The following is a 9,842-nucleotide window of genomic DNA, read 5'->3' on the forward strand; positions in this document are numbered from 1 at the left end:
ACTGGAAATCTTCCTTCCTTCTTTTGGATGTGGTTGTGGGAGGACCGGAAGCCTGGAGTTGGGGAAGAGCATGAGGCCACAACCGGCATACATGGAATGCACATGGAAGATAAAAACACCTGTGTCCTCGATGACTTCTTGTGCAGCTGAATTATGAACGCTGTCTGCTGTGGACTTCTTGTTATATGAGTAATAAATATCTTTAAGTTTATGGAAAAAAAAAATTGTGCTCTGCACACATTTCCAGTTAGCTGAAGCTTGCTCATCCTACAGAACCAGTTCATGCAAACTGTCCCATTTTCTCTTCCAAAGTGATTGCTTTCCCTCCTTGGAATTTCTACTAGTTAATGACTATGCTATTCAGTATTTAATTCGGTCTTATCATAAGTTACTCCTTGGGTGGTGGAAAGGCTGGTAGTTCAAGTCCACCCAGAGGCACCTGGAAAGAAAGGCCTGGTGATCTACTTCTGAAAAATCAGTCATTGAAAACCCTATGGAGTACAGTTCTACTCTGACACACATGGGGTCATCATGAGTTGGAGTTGACTTGACAGCATCTGGTTGCTGTTTTTATTATTATTTTTTAATCATAAGTTATTATTTATCTGTTTGGGTGCATGAATCATGTTTCCCTAAGTAGACCATGGCTTTACCGGAAGTGGAGACCTTGACTTAGATTTTTTGTTTACCACTGCACAATTGTAGATGCTCAAATAACAGCTGCCTGAAGATTTGCTGTATTAAAATTACTCAACAGGCCATAAAATACCCATCAACTGTCAATCAAATTCCATTAAGTAGATGAGAAGAACTTTATGTTGAACAGGCTTCAATATGATTTAGACAAGGTAAATCATCACAATTTAATATACTTTTTGTGTAAATACAGGTTTGCATTTATTAGAGCTCCTCAAAAGTAGGACACACCCTGAATGTCAGTGGTCAAAAATAGATCTTGCTCCTGGCACTCTGATAGAATCTCTGGAACGCTGGCATGTTATACAACATCCTCTGCCCAGCCAACTAGAAGTAGCTCCCTCCTGAAAACTCCTTGGCACTTTACTTGGGCTCTTACCATTTTCAGTTTGTAATAGAGTGCTTCATTTAAATGCGCTTTCTCCTTACTAGGAGTCCCTGGGTGGTGCAAATGGTTAATGTGCTCGGCTGCTAACCAAAAGGTTGGAGGTTTGAGTCCACCCAGAGGTGCCTCAGAAGAAAGTACTGGTGATCTACTTCAGAAAAATCAGCCATTGAAACCTCTGTGGAGCACAGTTCTACTCTGATACGCACACACACACACACACACACACACACAGACACGGGTGGCCATGAGTCAGTCTACTTAACAGCAACTGCTTTGGTTTTGTTTTTTATATACACACTTATCAAAACATTCTCCCATATTTTTAACCAAGAAAAAAATTAATAAAATCTCTACAATCAAAAAAGCATGACTGTACAGAAAGCTCCACATTGCTGCGTCTGTAAGTGTACCATTGTCAACTCGCATAAAGCTACCTGGTGGGGGATGCACTGGCCCAGAGGACCTGGGAATCACAGGCCAGTTGGAAAAGACTGTTTCCTTGCACCATAACACTGGGTCATAAAACAGTCTATTTAAAATTTTGATATTTTATTCACCATGCATATGCTGGCATTCATTTTGACTGTATAAAACATTATTTATCTCAGTCTACCGTGACTCTCTTGAATGTAAAATCAGACATGTTACAGAGATTTGAAGAAGGTAAAGAATCTATTCAAACTGAAAATTACTGATCTTGCCACCTCTGTGCCTTTCTGACCCACCAGATCAGGCAGCAAAGTGACATATTCAACTATTTTCTGTTTTAGCTATTTGACTCATATGCCAAATAATCACTGTGATTATTTTTTTCATTTAAAATAGGTGCTTAAATTTCAAGCGAGGCTCGAGAAGACAAAGTAAAGTATTGTAATGACATGTGCAAAGAGCTGGAGATGGAAAACCAAAAGGGAAGAACACGCTCCACATTTCTCAAGCTGAAAGAACTCAAGAAAAAATTCAAGCCTCAAGTTACCATAGTGAAGGATTCTATGGGGAAAATATTAAACGACGCAGGAAGCATCAAAAGAAAATGGAAGGAATACACAGAGTCACTATACCAAAAACAATTGTGGACGTTCAACCATTTCAAGAGGTAGCATATGATCAGGAACCGATGGTATTGAAGGAAGAAGTCCAAGCTGCACTGAAGGCATTGGTGAAAAACAAGGCTCCAGGAATTGACGGAATATCAATTGAGGTGTTTCAAGACACCGATGCAGCCCTGGAAGTGCTCACTTGTCTATGCCAAGAAATTTGGAAGACAGCTACCTGGCCAGCCGACTAGAAGAGATCCATATTTATGTCTATTCCAAAGAAAGGTGATCCAGTAGAATGCAGAAATTATCAAACAATATCATTAATATCACACGCAAGTAAAATTTTGCTGAAGATCATTCAAAAGCGGCTGCAGCAGTATATCAACAGGGAACTGCCAGAAATTCAGGCCAGATTCAGAAGAGGATGTGGAACCAGGGATATCATTGCTGATGTCAGATGGGTCCTGGCTGAAAGCAAAGAATACCAGAAGGATGTTTACCTGTGTTTTATTGACTATGCAAAGGCATTCAACTGTGTGGATCATAACAAATTATGGATAACATTGTGAAGAATAGGAATTCCAGAACACTTAATTGTGCTCATGAGGAACCTGTATATAGATCAAGAGGCAGTTGGGACAGAACAAGGGGATACTTCTTGGTTTAAAGTCAGGAAAGGTGTGTGTCAGGGTTGTATCCTTTCACCATACCTATTCAATCTGTATGCTGAGCAAATAATCTGAGAAGCTGGACTATATGAAGAAGAACAGGGCATCAGGATTGGAGGAAGACTCATTAACAACCTCCGTTATGCAGATGACACAGCCTAGCTTGCTGAACATGAAGAGAATTTGAAGCACTTACTGATGAAGATCAAAGACCACAGCCTTCAGTATGGATTACATCTCAACATAAAGAAAACAAAAATCCTCACAACTTGACCAATAAGCAACATCACGATAAACGGAGAAAATATTTCATTTTACTTGGATCCACAATCAACACCCATGGAAGCAGCAGTCAAGAAATCAAAAAACACATTGCATTGAGCAAATCCGCTGCAAAAGACCTCTTTAAAGTGTTGAAAAGCAAAGAATGTCACCTTGAAGACTAAGGTGCACCTGACCCAAGCCATGGTATTTTCAATTGCATCATATGCATGCGAAAGCTGGACAATGAATAAGGAAAACCGGAGAAGAATTGATGCCTTCGAATTGTGGCGTTGGGGAAAAATATTGAATATACCATGGACTGCCAAAAGAACGAACCAATTTGTCTTGGAAGAAGTACAACCAGAATGTTCCTTAGAAGCAAGGATGGCGAGACTATGTCTTACATACGTTGGACATGTTGTCAGGAGGGATCAGTCCCGGAGACGGACACCATACCATGCTTGGTAAAATAGAGGGTGAGCGAAAAAGAGGAAGACCTTCGATGAGAAGGATTGACACAGCGGCTGCAATAATGGGCTCAAGCATAAGAATGATTGTGAGGATGGTGCAGGACTGGGCAGTGTTTCGTTCTGTAGTACCTAGGGTTGCTATGAGTCAATGGCACCTAACAACAACAACAACAATTTTGTTTAAAAAATATTCAGTGATGTAATTCTGTTTTGTCTTGAAGTCAAAGTTTTTATTCATGTAATTCATCATGGCTGTCAAAGAGGAAATTGGATTCAATACATGAAATGTCACTAAAAAAATATTTATCCTGATTACTGAGTTTTTGGCACCTCTTAAATTTTGCACTCGAGGCAAGTGCCTCACTTGCCTCACCTAGTCCCAGCTTTGGTAGTGTATATATAGAATTTGGGAAAAGGGACACTGGTAACTGAAAGGCCTTGGTTCTGATGTCAGCTGCCATTTCCAAGCTTTAAGACTTGGGCTCCCTGAGCCTCACCCTCCCAACTTCCTCCGTCGTACAGTATTGCATGCTTATACTTGCCCCATCTTCTTTTCAGGGCTGCTAACTATGACGAAAGGAGGCCTGACAGTGCAGTTATTAAGCGCTCAGCTGCTAACTGAAAGGTCAGTGATTTGAACCCACTAGCTGCTCCGAGGGAGAAAGATGTGGCAGTCTGCTTCCATAAAGATTACAGCCTTGGAAACCCTACGGGCAGTTCTACTCGTCCTATAGAATTGCTATGAGTTGGAATTAACTTGATGGCAACGGATTTGTTTTTCTGGTTAACTATGAAGGTCAAATGAGATAACGCAGACACATAAAACAACATTGTGCTACACACCAAAAGGTGACAATCATTAGGAATAGTTTATCTTCAGTCTTGCTCTTTGAGCAGGGATTAGCAAATCCAGTTTGATCTGTGAACTCCTAGATCAGCCAGGGTGGTGACCTTACAAAGCCCCACACACCCAGATCTATCCAGATCCTTGATGCTGGCAGAGTGGTCATGATCACAGCTTCTGCCACTCCAGGACACAGAAAGAGAAGGTAATCCCCAATCTTCATATCCTTTACAAAGATTTCATGACTAGTGAACTCAACTGATCTATTTTAGGCCTAGTCTAATATTTCCAGATCGTAGACTGACACATCGAAAATAATCATAACTTTGAGTAGGCTAACATCTTCATTGATTTATGACAATGTCATTGTGTTTTACATAATAATTATACTTAAGGTTTTTAAAATTTATGTATATTGTCTTAGTTTTGCTAGTGCTGCTGCAACAGAAATACCACAAATGGGTGGCATGAAAGAACAGAAATTTATTTTCTCACAGTTCAGGAGGACAGAAGTCTGATTTCAGGGCACTAGCTCTAGGGGAAGACTTTCGTTGTTGGCTCTGGGGGAAAATCCTTTGACTCAGCTCCTCAAGTGTTCCTCAATTCCTTGGTGATCTTCACGTGGCATCTATCATTCCCCTGTTTGTGCTTCTTTGTCTCTGTGTCTACGCTGCTCCTTATAAGTCAGAAGAGATTGGTTTAGGACACATCCTACACTGATTATGACCTCATTAACATAACAAAGAAAATCTTTTTCCAAAATGGGATTACGTTCACAGGTTTAGGGGTTAGGATTCTAACATATATTTTTGGGGGACACAGTTCAGTCCTAGGTGTGTGTTAAGAACTAGGCTTAACTTTGTTAATTTTCTCTGTTATTTGTTTTCTATTTCATTAATTATTGCTCTCATCCTTATTATTTCCTTGCTTCTTAGGTTTACCTTAGGTTTACACTGCTCTTAAGATGAAACCTTAGGTCATTAATTTTAGTCCTTTCTTCTTTTTTAATATAACCATTTGAAACTATAAAATTCCATCGAACCACTGTCTTAAGTGCATCCCACAATTTTTGATATGTTGTATTCATTATTACTTTTAATTTCACTTTGATTTCTTCTTTGACCTATGCGCTATTTCGAATGTGTTGCTTAATTTTGAAATATGTGGGGCTTTCCTAGATATCTTATTGTTGTTGATTTCTAATTTAATTTCATTGTGATTATGGAACATATTCTGTATTATTTCAATCATTTTAAAGTCATTCATACTTTATGGGCCAACATATGTCTACTTTGATAAGTGTATCACATGTACTTGGAAAGAATCTATATTCTGTTGTTGTGGGTATCCAAACCCAAAACCAAACCCATTGCTGTCAAGTCAATTCCGACTCACAGCAACCCCACAGGACAGACTAGAACTGCCCATAGGGTTTCCAAGGCTGTAATCTTTACAGAAGCAGACTGTCACATCTTTCTCCCTTGGAGGGGCTGGTGGGTTAGAACTGCTGACCTTTCGGTTAACAGCCAAATGCTTAACCATTGTGCCACCAGGGCTCCTTGTTGTGCATATACTGTCCGATAAATACATAATTGATAGGATTGTTCAGATCATCTATGTCATTTCTGATTTTTTTTTAAATCTAGTTATTCTATCAATTGCTGAGAGAGGGTGTTTAAAAAAAATCTCCAACTATGAATGCGGAATTGTCTAATTTTCCCTGACAATTTTTGTTTCATGTGTTTTGAGGATCGTTTGTTAAGGACATGCACTTTTATGACTATGTTTTCCTGATTAATTCACCCTTTTATCATTATAGATGTCCATCTTTATATTTAGTAATTCTCTTTGCCTTGAAATCTATTGCCATGTTGGAAATTACCTCGATATAATGGTAGACTCTAAGTACTCTACCACGCAAACAATCCCAGAGGTTACAGAACAAAAAGCCTCACAGATCAAACTAAAATGCTTGGATCACATGCTTTATTAAAATTAATTTAAGACACACAGTGAGAAGCAAGGGTAAAGAGATGGGGTAAGTTAACATACTTAGGATAGGGTACATGTTGGGTGGAAAGTCCATCTTGCATAAGACCTAGGTACACCATGTTCACACGACCCATCTCCCTCTGTTGTATCATCCTTCCCCACCGATGGTGAGGTTTCAAGGACCAGAGTTGAGATTAGAGCAAAGGGGCCCACAGATTGAAGGTACCCTGGACCAATAACACATACTTACTCATCAAAGAAACACAGGGACAAGTGTGTCTCGCTGTAGCTTGCCAATTACTAATCTGCTGAACCATATGGCTATTATTTGTGTTTCTTGCACAGATAACATGGGCTAGAATGTGTGCTCCAAATTAGTGGCCGAATTAAGGCCTTATGAAATTAAGTGCTCAAGTATATTTGGCGTATATTGAACATTTAATGTCTTTTGTATATTTAGTACCCTTTACATCTCTTGCATATTTAGCGCTTAATGAATATTTAGCACCCAGGTACCAGATGTTTCCATCCTTTCTATGCTTAACATATATATGCTATACTTACTAACTTATCTATGCTTAATATATCTTAAAATGCTTTGCCTGCTTTACAAACTTATTCTTGTTCTACAATAGAATTGAATATTCTCAAAAGTAAATGAAAAAAAAAAAAAGTAGTATAACATCCTGCATTGGATCCTGGACCAGTAAAAGGAAATCAGTGAAAAAGCTGATGAAATCTCCATAAAGTCTGGAATTTGTTATAAGTGCATTTAACAACACACCAGCATCCTTCAGGTTGTTGTTTTTTGTATTGGGTCCAGAGTTTACGTGTGGGAGGGCCAGTCCATTAGGAGCTCACTCTGCCATAGTGGAAGTGGAACTCCCTCTCAGTTGACTCTTTAGCAGAGTATCTAAAAGACTGAAAAGAAGTGCAACTGATTCACCCTAAAAATAATTCCCGGAGGAGATGGTCCCCCAGAGCCACCTGTTGTTGTCAGGTGCCTTTGGGTCAATTCCGACTTGTAGCAATGCCGTGTGACAGAGTAGAACCGCCCCATAGGGTTTTCTTGGCTGTAATCTTTTTTTTTTTTTTAATTTATCAGAAGGAAGCAGATCGCCATGTCTTTCTCCTGCAGAGCCCCTGGGTGGGTTGGAACTGCCAACTTTTCAGTTAGCAGCTGAACACTTAACTGTTGAGCCACCTAGTTCTTGTCTTTTTGGAATCTGGCCCTTCAGACTTCCCTTTAAGCATGTGAGCTTCCTCACAGTCTTCTAATAAATTCTTTTTCTGATTTCTAACCAGAGCAAGTTTCTGTTGCTTACACCCAAAGGTTATGCTATCATGATTATCCACACAATTAGACTCTGGGCACTCTGAAGGCAGGCCATGGCCCCTCAGCCTTGCTGCTTTCCATTCCTTGCTGCAGAACAGCCTGCAATAGTGCCACAGCGCTGAGAACACAACATGAGTAGGTGATAAGAACATTGCCCTGGAGAATCTGCCACCCAGGCAAGGTGGCAAGATTTGAATTTAGAACATGACTGTGGCTAGTACAAAGAAGAATAAGATTGCCTAAATTGAGGGCTAAATAATAAGGGCTCTCCAGAACTGAAGAGGTCAGAGTGAGTGGAAATGGCATGGGGGAGTTTCTTAGAGAAGGGAACTTCCCCTGAGCTATGAGGAGCTGGGTGAGCAGAAGTAGACTCTTCATAAGGAGTAACAGAACTGTGATCGGACCCACACACATGCTTTTGAAAAGTCATACTTTTTTAAAGTTAATACGTCGAGACAGCATCTCTTCAAACTGGGATAAAAAGAGAAGACACATTTATGCTACCTGGTGATACAAATGGTTAAGCGCTGGACTACTAACCTAAGGAACTGGTGGTTTGAACTCACCCAGAGGCACCTCAGAAGAAAGGCCTGGTACTCTACTTTTGAAAGGTCACAGCCATGAAAACCCTATGGAGCACAGTTTTACTTTGCAACACATGGAGTCTCCATGGGTCGGAATGGGCTGAACAGCAACTGTTTTTTTTTTTTTTTTCAGTCTGGGACAGGTAAAGAAATGATTACTCACCCAGCAATCACAGGCACAGGACACAAGCTGGCTCCCTCCCTGATGTCAGAACCCGCCCATACTTCTAGACAGGCAGAGGGAACAGCTCTCACCTGACATTCCTTTCTAGTCCTAGCTTCCCAAGTCCCCTGCCCCTCCCCCACCACAATCCAAAACTTGCAGCTCCCTCTTCCCCATCATGTTCCTAGCTTCTTCCAGAAATTGTCAATAAACTCGGTGCCCCACCTCTCCCACTAAGTGTTTCATCAGCAGTTCTAAGCAATGATAAGAATGACAGCCTTGTTTCATTTTTTCCCTTATCAGTAAAAGAGAAATGCCCAAAGAATAAAAGAGGAAGAAAATGGCGTAGTGGTTAAGAGCTATGGTTGCTAACCAAAAGGTTGGCAGTTCCAATCCACTAGGTGCTCCTTGGAAACTCTATAGGGCAGTTCTATCTACTCTGTCCTATAGAGTCGCTATGAGTCGGAATCGACTGGACAGGAATGGGTTTTCTGATATAATCCTCAAGCTGGCTAACAAACTCGTTTTTTTAACTAGCAAATTATATAATAGACAACTAGCTTCACTTCTCAGCAAGACAAACTATATTTCATACTGAGCATGGTAGATAGCACTTAAAGTGAACAGAACTAATAAAGTAGGAGAATCAGCTTACATAACCTGAAGCCTCGGACTTCCTGTCTTTCGAGGGCAGGATACATTCATTGGGTGTGTGGCATGACCGCATTTAAGGGTGCAGTTCGTCGGTATTATGCAGCTACATTAAACGTTTTTTTAAACTATGAAAAAGAAGGGAAGGGTAAAATTCTAATAGCTATATTTTCCAGTGTACTCAGAAATGGAAAAATACCTAAAGTCCAGGGTTTTGGAAAGGGCTGGAGGGAAGATTGTTGCTCAGCGAGGGGACCCGAGAGAGGGAAGGGAAAGCCTGAAGTTTGGACGGAAAAGCTGCGAGGTTAGGTAAGAATTGCAACTCCCAGCAGGCACTGTCTTGCCGCTGCACTGGAAATTCCACAGGGCTGCTATCTTAACCCCTTCATCACCAAAAGCCTCCAGTTCAGTCGATTTACTCAAATAAATGATAATGGAAAAAAAGGGTCTGCTTTAACATAGTTATAACCAACTATTATATAAAATAAAGCTTAGGAAAGAAAGCTACTTATAGGAGCCCTTTAGCCTGCTTTCTCTTCAATCTCATTACAGAACAAATGAGGAACCCAGTTTTTCTTTTGTTCAAACATTTAGTTGTAAATATTATAGATACAGACCACGAGAACAGTTCTCAGGTACTCGTCCTCCAGCTGAATAAAAATACTCTAGTCTCCAAGGAGGTTCCTGAGTGGCACAAATCATTTGCTCTTAGCTAATAACTGACAAGTTGGCCGTTTGAACCCACC

This window comes from Trichechus manatus, unplaced genomic scaffold (genome assembly GCF_000243295.1).
Source record: "Trichechus manatus latirostris isolate Lorelei unplaced genomic scaffold, TriManLat1.0 scaffold00019, whole genome shotgun sequence".
Lineage (NCBI taxonomy): Eukaryota > Metazoa > Chordata > Mammalia > Sirenia > Trichechidae > Trichechus > Trichechus manatus.